Source organism: Trichosurus vulpecula, chromosome 8 (genome assembly GCF_011100635.1).
Source record: "Trichosurus vulpecula isolate mTriVul1 chromosome 8, mTriVul1.pri, whole genome shotgun sequence".
Taxonomy (NCBI): domain Eukaryota; kingdom Metazoa; phylum Chordata; class Mammalia; order Diprotodontia; family Phalangeridae; genus Trichosurus; species Trichosurus vulpecula.
In genome coordinates, this window is record NC_050580.1 from 58,135,975 (window position 1) to 58,152,872 (window position 16,898).

The 16,898-nt window shown below is 40.1% G+C and overlaps 1 protein-coding gene across 1 annotated transcript in view; it reads left to right on the forward strand.

Annotated features, from left to right (window-relative positions):
* Window positions 1-16,898, forward strand: part of LRMDA (leucine rich melanocyte differentiation associated) — a 1,324,152-nt gene that overhangs the window by 432,153 nt on the left and 875,101 nt on the right.

Consider the following 16,898-nt stretch of genomic DNA (forward strand, 5'->3'; position numbering starts at 1 on the left):
TAAAGAAAGTAAAAAAAGTATAATTCTATCTATACTCAGAGTTCATCAGTTATCTCTGCAAGTGGATAGCATTTTTCATCATGGGTTCTTTGGAATTGTCTTGAATCATTTGCATTGAACAAAGTAGTTAAAGTCTTTCACAGTTGAACATCACTACAATACTACTGTGTGCAATAATCTCCTGGTTTTGCTCACTTCATTCTGAATCACATCATGTGAATCTTCCCATATTTTTCTGAAAACACCCCCTCGTCATTTTTTTATAGCACAATAATACTCCATCATAATCATATATCACAACTTGTTCAGCCATTCCTCAATTAATGGGCATCCCCTCAATTTCCCATTCTTTGCCACCACTAAAAAGCTGCTACAAATATTTTTGTACATATAGGTCCTTTTCCTTTTTCTTTCATCTCTCTGTGATGCAGACCTATAGTGGACAGGTCAAAGGGTATGCACAGTATTATAGCCATTTGGGCATAGGTCCAAGTTATTCTCCAGAATGGTTGCATTAGTTCACAACTCCATCAACAGTGCATGTGTCCCAATTTTTCTATACTTCCTCTAGCATTTGTCATTTTCCTCTTCTGTCTTTTTAATTTGGTAGGTGTGGGACAGTTGTTTTAATTTGTATTTCTTTAATGAATAGTTATTTAAAGCATATTTTCATGTGAATATCGAAAGCTTTGCCTGAAAACTGCCTGTTACTATCTTTGGATCATTTATCAATTGGGGAATGGCTCTTATTCCCTCTATATTTGAGAAATAAAGCCTTTATCAGAGAAACTTTCTGAAGGTGTTTCTCCCCAGCTTCAAGCTTTCCTTCTGATTTTAGTTGATTTAATTTGTTTGTTCAAAACCTTTTTAATTTCATATAATCAAAATTATTGATTTTACTTCCTGTGATCCTCTCTATCTCTTGTTTGCTCATAGATTCTTCCCTTAGCCATAGATCTGACAGGTAAAATTCTCCATACTCCCCTAATTTACTTGTGATATCACCTTTCATGTCTAAATAACTTGTCCATTTTGATCTTATCTTGGTATCTATTGTGAGATGTTCATCTATGCCTAGTTTCTGCCAAACTGCTTTCTAGTTTTCCCAGCAATTTTTGTCAAATGGTGAGTTCTTACCCCCAAAACTTGGATCTTTGGGTTTATCAATCACTAGATTACTATGGCCATTTACTACTATTTATTGTATACTTAATTTATTCCATTGACACACCACTCTGTTTCTTAGTACCAGATTGTTTTCATGATCACCACTTTGTGATATAATTTGAAATCTGGTACTGCTAAGTCGCCTTCTTCCACATTTTTTCCATTGATTCCATGGAAAGATTTTTCTTAAATTATAAATAATGTTTTTATTCCTAACTACATGTAAAAACAATTTGAACATTCATTTTTTAAAATTTTTGAGTTCTAAATTCTCTCCTCTCCCCCCGCTGAGATAGTAAGCATTTTTACATAGGTTATGCATGCTCAATAGTGCAAAACATATTTCCATATTAGTCATGTTGTGAAAGAAAACGCAGACCAAGAAAAAATACCCATGAAAAAATAAAGTTAAAAATAGTTTGCTTTGATGCAAAAAAAGTCTGCTTCAATCTGCACTCAGACTCCATTAATTCTTTCTCTGGAGGTAGATAGCATTTTTCATCATGAGTCCTTTGGAATTGTCTTAGATCATTGTACTGCTGAGAAGAGCTGAGTCATTCATAGTTGATCATCATACCGTATTGCTGTTACTGTGTACAATGTTCTCTTGGTTCTGCTCACTTCACTTTGCATCAGTTCATTTAAGACTTTCCATGGGAAGATTTTTAAAGATAGGTGTTTAGAATGAATGTATTTGTAGGCAGCAGAGATGAGTCAGTTTGGTTATGGAAAGAGCTTGAGTCAGATGACCTGGGTTACTATCATCAGGTCCTCTGATGCTTGCTATCTGTTTGACCTTGGTCAAGTCACCTACACATTCGTAAAAATGAGGAGTCTGGACAAGATAAATCAAAACTCTAGCTATATGAACATGTCATCCTATGTTTGTAACCAACAGAGAAGCAGAAGTTGAAGAACCAAGAATTATAGATTTAGATCTGAAGGGGACTTGAGAGGCCACCAAATTGTATCTCCCCATTTTGCAGATGAAGAAACTGAGATAAGGCAACAATGAATAGAACTATGTCCTGAGGAAGACCAGAAGGGACTGGATCATGGGTGTAAGAAGGAAAGGTTTAGACCAGGCAATGACAGAGTCCATCTTGTCTTCTGACACTGGAACAAAGACAGAGAAGGAGGCAGGTGAAGATATTCAATGCTGTCTGTTAAACATTTTGCAAACCTTAACATGCTATATTTAGCATGCTATCTATTATATGTGTATTATAGATATAACAATATATCATGTGTAATGTATATTTAAGATTCTATATTAGCCATTTGTAGTAACAGTAAAAGTAGCAGTCGTAAGAATGTTATTGAGATACATTTTATCATATTTTATCTTTTGAAGTTGTTTTAAAAAACAATTTAAATGTTTATAAGTCATTTAGTGCATGAACACCTATTATAAGTTTATAAAACTTTGCCCAGCAGGCAGAATGAGGGCTGGCCCGTCAGCCATGTGGCCTGTCCCTCAGGCTCACCTAGGGCTGATATTCTCACTTGGGAAGATAGTTGATTTGTATGTCATTTATCACTCCTTTGACCACTAAGATCAAGCTGAGGCTGTAGCCTCTTTGGTGTAGGAGGTCCCTTCTTCAAGCTTCGTGTTTCCATCTGGTACACAAGAACCTTTAATCTGCCTCAGTTCTAGGGCTTATGTGGCCCATCTGACAAGAGGAGAATCCTGCTTTTACTATTCCTTCCATGGGCAGAGGAAGCCCAAGTAAACTTTCAGGCAACATATAAACAACATACTGTTCATCTCAGACACAGGTGTCTCCTGTTCCTTCCTGTTTTGATTCCCTAATGTGTGTGGTGGCATGTAGTAGAGGATTGTGCATGTGTATTTCTTCATATTAGCCGTGTTGCAAAAGAAGGTCCACACACACAAAAACAAGAAAAACAAAGAACGTGAAAAACAATATATTTCAATCTGCACTCAGAGTTCATTAGTTCTCTCTCTAGAGGTTGATAGCATTTTTGATAATGGGTCCTTTGGAATGGGGAAGTGTAGTAAGCCCAGCTACACACAGGAAGCTGTATTTCCCCTCTGGAACTGTCAAGAAAAATAGGGCCCTTTGAGAAAAAAAACCCAAAGCACAGCAGATCAGGGTGAGTTCTGCCACTGGAGAGCCCTATGATTAACACACCAAAATGCAGAATGAATGGGCCACATGGCCAGGCTCCCCAGGAAACAAAAGGACAGATTCAGAGCTCCCTATGAGTGTATCCTAATGCTCCCAAATTACACATTTCTGTTTGAGTCATTTCTATCTTTGGAATTTTGTGCATTTTGAATGATCTGGGAACCAAAAGGTGTGCACCCCGCAGACTCTTCTTTTGAAAGAGGTGGGTCCGGTTTGTAGTCCCATTAAATGCCTTCTCTTGTGCATTTCATTCAGTTAGATGAACAGTAGCCTTACAAATGGTAGGGGATTAAATTGATATAATGTGGGAATGGGGTAGAATCATCTGGAGGCTTTTGAAGTAGCATAATGTACTTTGATCAGCCTTGGATGAGAACTGTAATATACCTGTATTTATGTTGATTCTAAATAGGAATTGTGTAAACAGAGAAAATGTAATTTTTTTGCAGCCTACCAGTTGAAATTAAATAGCTATCTACGTTAAGTAATGGAACGATTTCCAAGTAATGAGTTGAGTACAGCTTTTGAACATATGCATGCTTTAGTACCTCGTAATAAGAGCATTTTTGGTCATTAATTTGCATTCTGATTGCCAAAGTATACCATGACATGGGCTTTCTAGATTATTCTGTTGGCGAAGGGCATTTATTTTTAGTCTGAGAAAAAAATCACCTTTGTTTTGTTTATTGCCTTAAGTAACATCACCAAGAACAAGAAAAAATAAGCAAAATAAATACCTCCTCCTTTCCTATCCGTCTCCTGACATGAGGAATACACAAATGAGGTTTGCCTGCTCTCTGGAACAGTTATTGCCACTTTTATCCAGGAACCACCTTTCTTGGATGGTCCCACGTAGCAACTGGATACCAATCAGCTGGCATCTACCAGCTGCTGAGATCCATTAATAACCATTGAGAGGCAACGCACTTTGGCCATTACAAAGCATTATATGCTTCTTTTGTATATTTTAGTAGAATACCCAGTATCTTGACATGGGATCCAAAAGAAAAGTTTTGTTCAGTAGTGGAAAGAACTATGAACTTAGGAATCAAAAAGTCTTGGTTCTAATCCTGAGTCCTCTACTAATGAGCTTTATGGTCTTGAGCAAGCCACTGATTCTCAGTTTGTTCATTTGCAAAATGAAGAGGCAGCACGGTACAGTGGAACTGAGTTTGAATTCTGACTTTGACACTCACTGCTTAGGGAGTATTGGGAAAATCACTTCATGCCTCAGTTTCCTCATCTTTAAAATGAGAGGCTGGACTAGGTGTTTCCTAAGGTCCCTTTCTATAATTCTGTGATACTGACATGATGGTCATAATATAATAATGGACATTTATCTAGCACTTTAAAGTTTGCAAAATACTTTGCATACATTATCTTATTTGAAACCTGGGAGATAGAGAGTACAGGAATTAATGTGCCCATTTTGTTGATAAAACTGGAACTCAGGAAGGTTAAGGAAAAGTACGATATAGTGGAAAAAGCATTGACTCTGGAGTTTGGGGATCTGGGTTCAAATGCTGACTTTGGTGCCTATTACTGGTGTTGCTTTACTCTTGAGGTTTTTATTTCCTCATCTGTAAAATGATGAGGTTGGACAAGATGGCTTTAGGAAGTGCCATCCGGTTTTAGATCTGTTATTGCATAATCTATGGTCACATGGCTAGTAAATGGCAGAGGAGGATGAAAACCCAGATCTTGAGTACCCTTAAGTCCAGAATTTTGTCCATTGCCCTATGCTTCTTCGTATCCCTCGAGCGCACTACATACAGTTCTGGCCACATAGTTTGTAGCAATAGGAATTCAATGAAAGCTTACTGACTTAGTAAATGTGAGGAATTTGACGAGATCAGAGGAAGGAGGAGATGCAGCATACTCTACAGTGGAAAGAACAAAGGATTCAAAGTTAGAGGATCTGAATTCAAATCCCAGATTTTCCATTTACCACATGACTTTGGGCATGTCACTTAACTACCCTGGGCTTCAGTATCCTTATCTGTAAAATGAGATTGTTGAATTAGGTGGGCTCAGAAGTCCTTCCTGCCCTCAATCTATGAACTTGTTCTACTGAGACATTTTTCTGTGTCGCTATGTGAAGGAGAATCTCCTGAAAGTGCTTCTAAGATAAATGAAATGTGCTCAGTGTAGGTGCCATTAAAATGATCCACTGTTCCCCTAGTAGATCTGTAGAAGTAGCCACTCCTTTAGATAGAGGTCAGCTGTTCTTTAGGGCAGCTAGGTGGCCCAGTGGATAGAGCGCCAGACCTGGATTCGAGAAGACTCATCTTCCTGATCTCAAATCTGACCTCAGACCCTTAGTAACTGTGTGACTCTGGTCAAGTCACTTTACCCTGTTTGCCTCAGTTTCCTTATCTGTAAAATGAGTTGGAGAAGGAAATGGCGAACCACTCCAGTATCTTTGTCAAGAAAACCCCAAATGGGGTCATGAAGAGTCAGACATGACTAACATGACTAAGCAAAAGCAATTTGGGTACCTGGGGACAGGAGCATAAATTTACCCTCAATTTAATTTTTTAATGGCACAGTGGATAGAGTGCCAGGCCTGAAGTCAGAAAGACCCATCTTCCTGAGTTCGAATCTGGCCTCAGATACTTGCTAGCTATGTGAGCCAGGACAAATCACTTAACGCTGTTTACCTCAGTTTCTTCATTTGTGAAATGAGCTAGAGAAGGAAATGGCAAATCACTCCAGAATCTCTGCCAAGAAAATCCCAAATAGGGTCAGGAAGAGTCTAACAGAACTGAACTCTGAACAACACCTGTCCTTTATTTATAGAAGACCATTCAAGGAATTATGCAGAGCATCTTGAACCAAGTGGGACTTAAGAAAATGAAAGTGGGCAAGAATGATCCCCCCTGGAGTGTAAGCTGAGCTCTCCTGTCCATCAAGGCTATCCCGTGAAAGCCACAGGCATTTCCCTTGGTGAATTTTGGCTACCAAGTGTAGAAGGAGGACCTCCTCTGAATGGATGAGGTTTGGATTCAGTAGGTGACTTTTTTTGTGAAATGAAATGCAAGTACTCGTGTGTATGTATTAAACATCCTACATTTCACAAGAAAATTCTTTTATCAGGAATATCCTGGAGCCTTCTATGCATAATATGACTAATGTTTTTTGTCAGTTTGCTTGTTTTTCTCTAGACCTATGATTTCACTCGTGTAGGGGAATCTCTTTTCCTTAGTGAAGATCAGTCTTTTTGTAGTATATAGCCTTAGAGAGTAACCAAGCCACTGAGAATTGAAGTCAGCCCCTCAACAAGCATATATTAAACAGTACTTTTCTTAGCCCTGAGGATATAAACACAAGCAGAAAAGCAGCTCCTCCCCTCAAGGAGCTTATATTCTAAAGGGGGAAGGAAAACAATACAAAAGAGTAAACTGAAATTGGAGTGACTTGCCATGGGTCATGGGTCCAGTCTGATCTGAGGAAGAACTTGAACCCAGGTATCCCCAATTCCAAGACTGGTCCTCTGCTCACTGGTGATCTTTATTCTGCTTCTCTGTCAATGCAATAGGTCAAATGAGCTTCCCTCACCCTCTTTTGTTAAACCATATTCAGCCAGTATTTTCCTCTCCTTGCCCAGGCTGCTGAAATGAAGCACATTGTTTTCCTTTAGGACACCATTCAAAGTCAATGATGACCTTTACAATGACTAATAGTCTTTACAAAGCTTTAATTGTGATTTTTTTTCTTTTGAGAAGTGGGTTGAGCAGAATAGCATCAGTCAGTTTTCATATGTCTTTTGTATCGGGGAATCAATAAAAACTGCTGCCTTTTGTTGATGCTATAGGAGGTTTTATGTCGATGACAAGGGATTTGATTTAATATTCTCTTTAAATAAGATCAACACCGCTGCAGTTGTAAAATCTTCGAAAAACTGCCAAGCCCATCAATATGGTATGAAACAAAAAGTTAGCAGCTCAGGATAAATTAGCACATGTGGCATGTCTTTGGGAAAGGTGGTAGATATTTATGGGCATGTGTTAAAATAGATACGTTTAGAGATTTGTTTCTGCTCTTTAAAACGCACATAGGAAGTGCAAGGAGGTGGCTTTCATTAATGTGGCCTTGCAAACTTTCTTTGCGGACGTTAATGATTTTCATAGAGCCATTTGGGATGTGGTGACATGATATAAACAGGTATTTATGATCTGTGGTAGAATCTATAGGGAGTATGGATTTATAGTTAAATGGTGAAGTGGGAATGAGGCTGGCTGTTATTGACAAAGCCCCCGGAATCTATATCCTGTTTGTTTCCTTCATTCACACACACACACACACTCTCTCTCTCTCTGGGGATGGAGTATCAGTGTTGGCTGGGGCACCTGTTTTACATGGGGGGCGTTTGCCTTTTCTCAGCCAGGAGAGCCAATTGGAGGTAAGCTTTCTCCCCAAGAATATGGAGGCTGTTGCTAACACATTTGTTTTAGTGCAGGGGAATATCCAGCAAAGTCTGGCTTTTTTGTATTATCATTAGGCAATTGTTGAATATTCAAGATCTTTCTCTTTTTGCTTTGTTTCAGGGAGGCAGTGAAACCTGGAGGGGGCAAGTGCCTCACTTTATGGGATGACCTCATAGGATAGAATAATGGTGGAGAATTAGGCATGTGCCTGAGTCCTCTAGGTGAGCATCAGCCACATTAGCAGAGCAGGAGTAACCATGGGCCACTATAGCACAACAGTGCTGAGTAGGTAAGGTTATAGATAGAGCCTTACATAAGAATTATTTCCCTAAGGCAAAAGTGGTTGGGAGAGGATATTGTAAAGGAAGTGCAGAGGACAGTCTGGTTGGGTGAACCTGGCAGTCGAGCTCAGTAAGAAAGTAGTGGATGTAGTAGCAGGGGCAACCCATCATCCTCTCTTCCCTTATCCTTTATAGACCCATGAATCTCCTACCTTTTCTGAGGTCCACCTTTCTCCCCAGTCCCATAGGAGTATGGGCAGGAAGTATCTCCCTGGAAGGAAGCATGCCCCTCCACACCATTTTGGTGCCTGGGACAAAGCTCTAGTTGTCCTATCTAGGTACAACTCTGGTTAAATTTTTAATAAGGCCAGTAAGAATCAGAGTGGCAGAATACAGTTAGTCAAGATTCAAGTTAGATGATCCAAGTTCAGCCAAGTTTTATTCAGGCAGGATGGGCTAGAGCAGAGCCAGTAATAACATCAAAAACTTCAAGCATGTTGAGTTGACTAGGATCCCTTGGTAGATAAGACCCATTATCCTGAGGTATCAGACATACCTCCTCTGATTCATCTGAATATGAGATTCCTAGGATTAAGTGAACTCTGCATCCATTTCAGAGCCATTGGCGTATGGGGAGAGATAGAGAGAAAGAGGGAAGGAGAGAGAGAGGGGGAGATACACACACACACACACACACACACACACACACACACACACACAGAAAGATAGAGAGAGCCATATTCAGTGGGTGTTCCACTGACTTTACTGAGTGGACTCTGGGAGGGATGCTTAACAGATGATAGCACTTAATAAATGCTTGTTGATTGGTTGAAGAGAATGCACCTAATTTGCCAGAATCAACCTCTGTCACTTTGGGATCTTCATTTCTAGTCTCTGTAACCTGTTTATCCTTTTAGACGGGGGTCCTGGTTCTGGAGAATCCTGAGATCTCTCTTGGAATAACCGCTTCTATGGTTCTGAAGAATCTTGAGATCTTTCTTGGAATAATTGCTCTATCAGGCATACTTCCTGGAGTTCTCTATCTTTTCTCTCTTTCATGCCTGGCTTGGAGATCCCTTGGCATGGATTCTTTTTAACATGTCTAATCAGCAGGCCCCCTTCTTCCCATTCCCAAGGAAGTTTTTGTTGGTGGTGGTGGTGATGGTGTTAGTATTTTAAATGAAGGATTTTGCAGTGAAGGATTCTATGATGAGACTTTTCCAATTAAATTCGAGAAACATTTATGAAATGTTTGCCTAGCATCTCTGTGTCAGGCACAGTGCTAGGTACCGGGAATACAACAGCAAATATGAACCAGACTCTGTCTTCAAGGATTTTACATCCTGCTTAATATCAGTTTTCCTCTTTGTCTTCACCTAGTGCTAACTGGTCAACTCTTCTCTTTTCAGTTGGTCTATCATGTCCTTGGACATTAGGTTAACAGGTTACATATGACAATGCTCACTAATTGCACAATGATGTCCAATTAACCTTCAAAATTCCAAATTACCCAAGATCTGACTCTCTAGTCTTTTGTTCACTCTATCTCCGTTGTCTACTTCCACCTTTCTTCCATTCCCTTTCTGTCATCTGAGAATCATTTGTCTTTGCCTAAAGTGGAGAGATGGGGAAGCAAAAATAGGGAACACTATAAAATTAGGAACTTAAAAGGAATCTTTGCAAAAAAGATTTGGTTAGAAAAGACCTGAATTTATTGACTGAAAGATTTAAAGGCTTAACCAAAGCAGTTCTTTGATGTTAAAAGTCATGTCCCCATCAGTTTCCATGATCTATGATCCTAGGAGCTCACCTTCTTGCATTATCTTGGGGCCAGCGACATTTGTCTGTATCTTGGGTCTCTATCATTCTCTACAGTCAGGTAAAAATTAAGGCATTCAGACCCAAATCCATTTGTTTTGTCTGAATGATACCAAAACTCTTGGTATCATTAGTCCAAAACACTTTGGACTAACAGTTCCAGTTTTCATCTGGAGACTTTGTGTTGTATAGATAAAGCATGAAATGCTAAAGGGTGCAGGGCGAGAAGTGGCTCAGAAAGGAGCCAGGGGCATTGTTTGAAAGCAACTTTGACTTGGGATGGACTTTCCTTTTCTGAGTCTGAAGCATCCTGGGGCCAGGGTTCATTGACCTGAAGACAACTCCTTCCCTTTCTTATTGCCCAAGAGGGCAATAGCAGGACATTTAGGACTTCCTAGAATATACTGGTTAGCTATTTCCTTTTCAGTAAATATTTTATAGCATATGTTTAATGTACTTATATTAAATCCATTTTGTTAAATGTAAAAAAGGAATTGTAGCAATATTATTTCATGTTCAGATCTCCCTTCCCCTTCCCCTTCCCTTTCTCCTTCTCCTTTCCCCTCCCCTTCCCCTTTCTCTTCCCTTTCCCCTTCCCTTTCTCCTTCCCCTTCCCCTTTCCCTCCTTCTCTTTCTTCCTCTCTCCCTTCCTTCCTCCCTCCCTCCCTCCCTTCCTTCCTTCCTCTCTTCCTCTCTTTCTCCCTCTCTCTCTCTCTCTCTCTCTCTCTTTCTTTCTTTCTTTCTTTCTTTCTTTCTTTCTTTCTTTCTTTCTTTCTTTCTTTCTTTTTTTCTTTCTTTCTTTCTATGTCTAGTTTCCACCCTGCTATTCAGGGATAGATTTTCCCTTCTCCAAACCATGCTCCATCAACTGAGAGACTTGTGCTTTTTCTATAAGACAGATTACCAACTGAGTGCAGACAGCAGGTTGACATAACCAGATCAAAATGCTTTGAATTTTGAAAATGATTCCTCTGTTGGTTACTATGCCCAGTGATAAAAGCAAAGCTGTTGTCATCCTAAAAACAGTACCATATCCACTGCAGACCATTTCCAATTAGAAAACTCAAGATTTATGTAAAAAATGATGCAAAGCACTGAGATGTTATCTGGTGACACTCAGGTAATGGGGGTTTCTGTTTTAAAGTTTGGAATCTTTTCCCCCTGCAGTTATAAGAAAAATCATTGCACATTTTTTTTTTAGCTTATAAGTATATCTTAACAAGTTTTTCCCTACTTACAATAGCAGCACCCAAAGCTATGGAAATGATGAGCACCAAGTTTATGTGGTGTCCTCAGGGTAACTCGTACCTTATGAAAGCTTCCATAGAAAAGAGGGATCCATCCACTTTCTTTTGAGTCTTTCCTCATGAAAGCTAAATCGATCAGTCATACTGGTGGGACTAACATTCAGTTGAGTAAAAACTCCAAGCACCATACTCACTTTCCCCTCCCCCTAAAGCCCACCAAACCCTGAGTGATCAAATTTTCAACTGAGTTTTTGATGTTAGCCAAGAACAGCTGATAAGCTTAATTCCTCACTCATTCAGCAAGGTGGATATTGAGGGAGTGAGAACCTGCTATCAGAAGTCAGGGAGAGAGAGAGAGAGAGAGAGAGAGAGAGAGAGAGAGAGAGAGAGAGAGAGAGAGAGAGACAAACAGAGAGAGACAGACAGAAATCTAATGCCCAGCAGTTACCAATGGAATAATTAGAAGGCTAGGGCAAATTTTCTGAAAGGTAGGAATATATGACTGCCCATATGATATGTCTGAGATGGGGCTGCCAAGCAGGCATTACCTGTCCTAGAATAGAACTCATCATTGATTACCACACTATTGTAGCTTTATTCTTTTTTGGAGTTTTTTTTTGGAGGGCAGGGCAATTGAGGTTAAGTGACTTGCCCAAGGTCACACAGCTAGTAAGTGTGTCAAGTGTCTGAGGTCATATTTGAACTCAGGTCCTCTGGGTTTCTGGGTTGATAGTCCTGAATTGGCATGATAAATTTCTCTGTCATCCTAATTATTCATGTATATAAAATATATATGCATATCTCTATATCTATCTATTTGTCTGTCTATCTATCTATCTATCTATCTATCTATCTGTATCTGCCATTTAATCAATGTTTCCTTGGTGGCAAAAGGTTGGGAACTTGCCCATGGAGGGCCTTTTGATTCTATTATTTGATCTTAGCTATTTCATAGGCTCCATCTGGAGGTTTACTTCAGTTTACATTTGACAAATCCAAAGATGTATATATCTACCTGTTGTCAGAATTTATTATTGCTCAGTAAAGCAGTGTTTGTTTATTTCAAAAGTTTTGCTGTATATTTTTTGACCTATCTGTCATATGCTCTGGGAATGTCTATGAATCCTCTTTCTCCTTTTATGGCAAAACCAACTTAATGTTTCTATAGCTGCCTGAGGGTGACGTGCCCTGTGTTTCATTAATATTGCATGGGCTTTTGTTAGGATACTTTCCAAATCAGTAATGGCCCATTTTACAGTTCTGAAATTGTTCATTAGGACTGATATTATGGAAGTATTAATTGCTTTAAATGTGTTCTTTCCATTAAGTTTTGATTTCAGAATGTCAGTGAGTCTCTTAACATATTCAACCATAGCTTCTTCTTGAGAGTTATATACTTGATGCATTTGGCTTGATGGAGGCTAAAGTATTTGTAAGTATCACCTTCATCCATTGGCTCAATTTGACTTCTGGGTTCAAGCTTGAGGCCTTCAGTTTATATATTTCTTTGGCTTGCATTAAGATTTCTATACTTAGCAAGCCCAAATGGCACATCGATATCCTTGGAACAAGATTCCACAAGATGAAGGAGTTTAAAGTTTGTATATGGGTGTGTTTGTGGAACTATATATAACTTGATGTTATCCACATACATCAAATAATTAATAAGACGTTTTGCTTTGATTCCTTTCATTTGGAAAGCTTGCTCAGTTCTGTTTAGGAGAGATGACAGTGGATTAAAGACAGATTCCTAGTGGGGTTCAAGTTGTGGCCTTAAATTAATCAACAAAAAATTGATTAAACATTTACTACAAGCTAGGCATAGTACTAAGCATGGAGTATACAAAGAAAAAATGAAAATCCTTCCTTCCCTCAAAGAGCTTATATTTTCATGAAGAAAACCATATATATATATAAACATACACATACAAAAAAGTATACAGAGTAGAGTCAAGGTAACTTTGGGGAACCTCCCCAAAGGTAACAAGGGGAAGGCACTAGCAGCTGGGGGCACAGGAAAAAAAGGCCTTATATAGAAGGTAGCATTTGAGTGGGGTATTAAAAGAAAGCAGAAATTCTAAAAGGTAGAAATAGGAAGAGGGAAAGTTCCAGGCATAGGGGACAACCAGTAGATAGAGTGCTATGTGTGAGGAAGAGGAAGTAGACCCGTGTAAAGAATATGGAAGAGAGTAATTTATAAGTACACTGGCACAGTGGATGGAACTCTGATATGTTAGCATTATCATCATCATCTCTATTACTGTGTATCAGACTTGTGACTTCGTTGGCATAAGGGATTCCCTGCACAGAAACTCCCACCCATGCAGACCATCTCGTACTCAGCAAATTAGAATCCTTAAGAGTTACTTGGGGCCCTTTGAGGTTAAATGATTTGCCCAGGCTCAGTCAGTGGGTTTCAGAGTTCAACCCAGGTTTCCTTGATTCCCAACCTCATTTTTGTCTCCTCTACATCATGCCTTCCATGTAGTAGACACCTAATTAATGTAAATTGAATTGAGATGACAGCAAGGAAGTGAGGGGGAGGGAGGTTTGGTTGGAGTAGTGGGAGAAGCAAAGGAATGCTGAACAGAAATGAGCATGGCGCTGTGGGTGTACAGTACTTGGAGTCATGGGTTCTTCCTGGGTTGCAGTAAAAGCCAAAGTTGACAAAGAAAGTTGGGGCCATATTGTGGTGGGTGACAAGATAAGAAATTCAGACTTAATACCATATAATCTTAGAGCTGAGAGGTAGCTTAAAGGTCCCACACTCATTTTACAAGTGAGTAAACTGAGCCCTGGAGAGATGAGGTTACTTGCCAAAGGTTACGCCTCTAGATGGTAGCCCAGCCAGATCTGGAGGTCCTATTGTACCTCACTGGCAGAAAGGTAAGCTCTCCTGGTTTCTGTCTACAATTCCTCCATGAGGAAATCTGTTATGGCGCCTTGCCATTGGAATCAGTGAGCTCATGCAGCTGTTTCTGCCGGGCGCGTTGAAAGGCCTTACTTAATGACCAGGCTTCCCAAATGAGTGAAGTGTGGGTCATATGAAAATGTTAGTTTGGCCTCCCTTGCTTCCTTCAGCCTCCGACCTCATGCCAGGTATTCCTTATTTCTATTTGCTAAATGTTAGTTGAAACAAAGGACTGTTTTGTTAGGATTGTGTTTCCCTGTGGAAAAGATTACTTTAGGCACATTTTACGAAAATGCTTTTAGAAAGAATTTTGTGTGAGTTGAAAACAAAGTGAAGGAAAGCAAATGTCTTGATGGCTTTTTATTACAATAAAAACTGTAGCAAAAGCTCTCTCTTCCCTCCCCATCCCCCCAGTCAGCTGAAACAAACCTCTGTCTGTGGGAGGACAGCAGGAGGAGAGATGGGGGAAATGGTGTATTTTTTTGGTTCAGGGTCCTGGAAAAGTAGCTGTCATTGATATTTCCTAGAGTCTGATGGGGGAATGGAGGGGATGGAAGGAGCAAGGAACCACAGAGGTCATTACCAAAGATAGGCAGCAGCTATAGAAAAGAAGATTTGTCAATGGAGGAGTACTTTGCCTTTAGATACAAGGGAAATTATTAACAATCCCTAAAAGTATAAGTATGTATTTGGGGAGAGGGCTGTGGGGAGTAAGCAAAGATTCAAGTGGTAAAATCTTTATTTTAAATGGCTTTAACATTCGAGTGCTTTTCTCAAATATCTTTAGATTTGCATGATCATTTTCTGACTAACAAAAAGGGGCTCTTATACGAGATGTGTCAATTATGCAGAAACAACTCTTTCTTCCAAATGTTATCCTTAGAGTGAAGCTTTTTGACTACCGGATAATTGTCTTGGCAGCCAGAAGTCTATGGATATGGTAGGGAAAGATGTGTGGCCTACAGATTTCATTTCAAGGTCCCCTTCTGAAAAGAGAGTCCTGAATTGTATGTTAAGTCAGTCAATCAACTAATATTTATTAAGTATGCATGTGCCAGGCGCTGTGCTAGGTACTGGAAATCATTGTGATGGCCAAGATTACTAGGGGCCAGTGGAAAAGAGCAAGAGACCTCAGAAGGCTTCCAGGAGTGGGAGACCTGTGGCCTTGAGGCCACATGTGGCCCCTCTAGGTCCTCAAGTGTGGCTCTTTGGTTGAATCCAAACTCCACAGAACAAATCCCCTTAATAAAATGATTTGTTCTATGAAACTTGAGATCAGTCAAAAGGCTGCACCCAAGGACCTAAAAGGCCACATATGGCATCGAGGCTATAGATTCTCCACCCCTGCTAGGCAGGAACAGAACTGAGATAGATAAATAGGGCAATCACCTACGATGCAACATGCTGGGGCATAACAAGAAACAATTGATCTTTTTGAAGTTATTGCACACATCTCAGTGCCCCCAAATCCCACTCTTCGTGTCAGGCAGACAGGCATTTTATTTTTTGGGCAGTGAGTTGTCTCTGTTCCAGTAAGCCCCAAAAGCAATAACCCAAAGGTGTGTGTGGTAGGGTTACTACCATTTTCAGACCTTGGCTGGGTGGCTGAATGCCTTCTCCTAGCTTGGCCACTAAGTCTTAGAAAAATTCTGTCCCAAGGCTGTTCGTGGCATTTATGGGGCAATGGAAAATTTCATAGTGGTAATAATAATATTAATAATCATAGCTTACATTTATATAGTACTTTAAGGGATGCAGAACCCTTTACATATGAATAGTCAATAAACATTTATTAAGTAGCTACTATGTGCCCAGCCAGATGGCACAGTAGATAGAGTGCCAGGCCTGGAGTCAGGAGGAGTACAAATCCAACCTCAGACACTCACTAGCTGTGTGATCCTGGGCAAGTCACTTAACCCTGTTTGCCTCAGTTTTCTCATCTGTCAAATGAGCTGGAAAGGAAAATGCCAAACCACCCCAGTATCTTTGCCAAGAAAACTAGAAATGAGGTCACAAAAGAGTCAGACTCAACTGAAAAATGACTAAACAATGTATGTGCTGAGTGCTGGGGAGACAAATAAGAAAGACAGTCCTTGTCCTCAAAGAACTTACAATCTAACAGGAAGACAGTATGCAAAAGGAAGCCAAAAAGGGGTGGGGGACACCAGCGAGTACTCACTGAGGGTTTGAAAGGAAGCAGAGCAGTGGATGGAAAATGAAGAGTTTATCCGGGAAGTTTGGAGGCCTCTATCAAGGAAAGCTTTGGGAGGAGTTTGTTGCTCTGCCTTCCAGGTCTTCACTCAGACAGCACAAGCATCTGATGGTCCTGAGAAGATGCTGAGCATCAAAGATGAATCAGTCTCCAGGGTGATGAGATTTCAGGGGATGAACGTATCCTAGGGGAGGTACTATGTTTAGAATATCTATCTATCTGTCTATCTATCTATCTATCTATCTATTTGCTGTCTGTCTATCTTTTCATCCATCCATCCATCCATCCATCCATCCGTCTGTCTGCTGTCTGTCTCTTTTCTACCTGTCCATTTGTCCATCTGTCTATATCATAAGGTTCATTGATTTGTCCAGGATTCCACAGCTAGTAAAAGTCTGAAGCAGGATGTGAACTCAGTTCTTCCTGATTCCTAGTCCAGAGCCCTAACCATTATGCTGTCTGTCTGCCTTGCTCTACCTAGTGTTCAGAATGCAATCTTGCCCTGAACTAGAGAGATGGATGTTGTTTTGCCTCTTGACATATTTTCATATTTTACTCTCCTGACCACTTGAAAAGATCCACATAGTATCCAGCTGTTCTGCCCTCCCCACCCAGTGCAGGAAGCAGTAGGGAATCTGCCTGGGGCCCCTGAGACTTCGGGGCTGCCACCCTGACAGCTGTA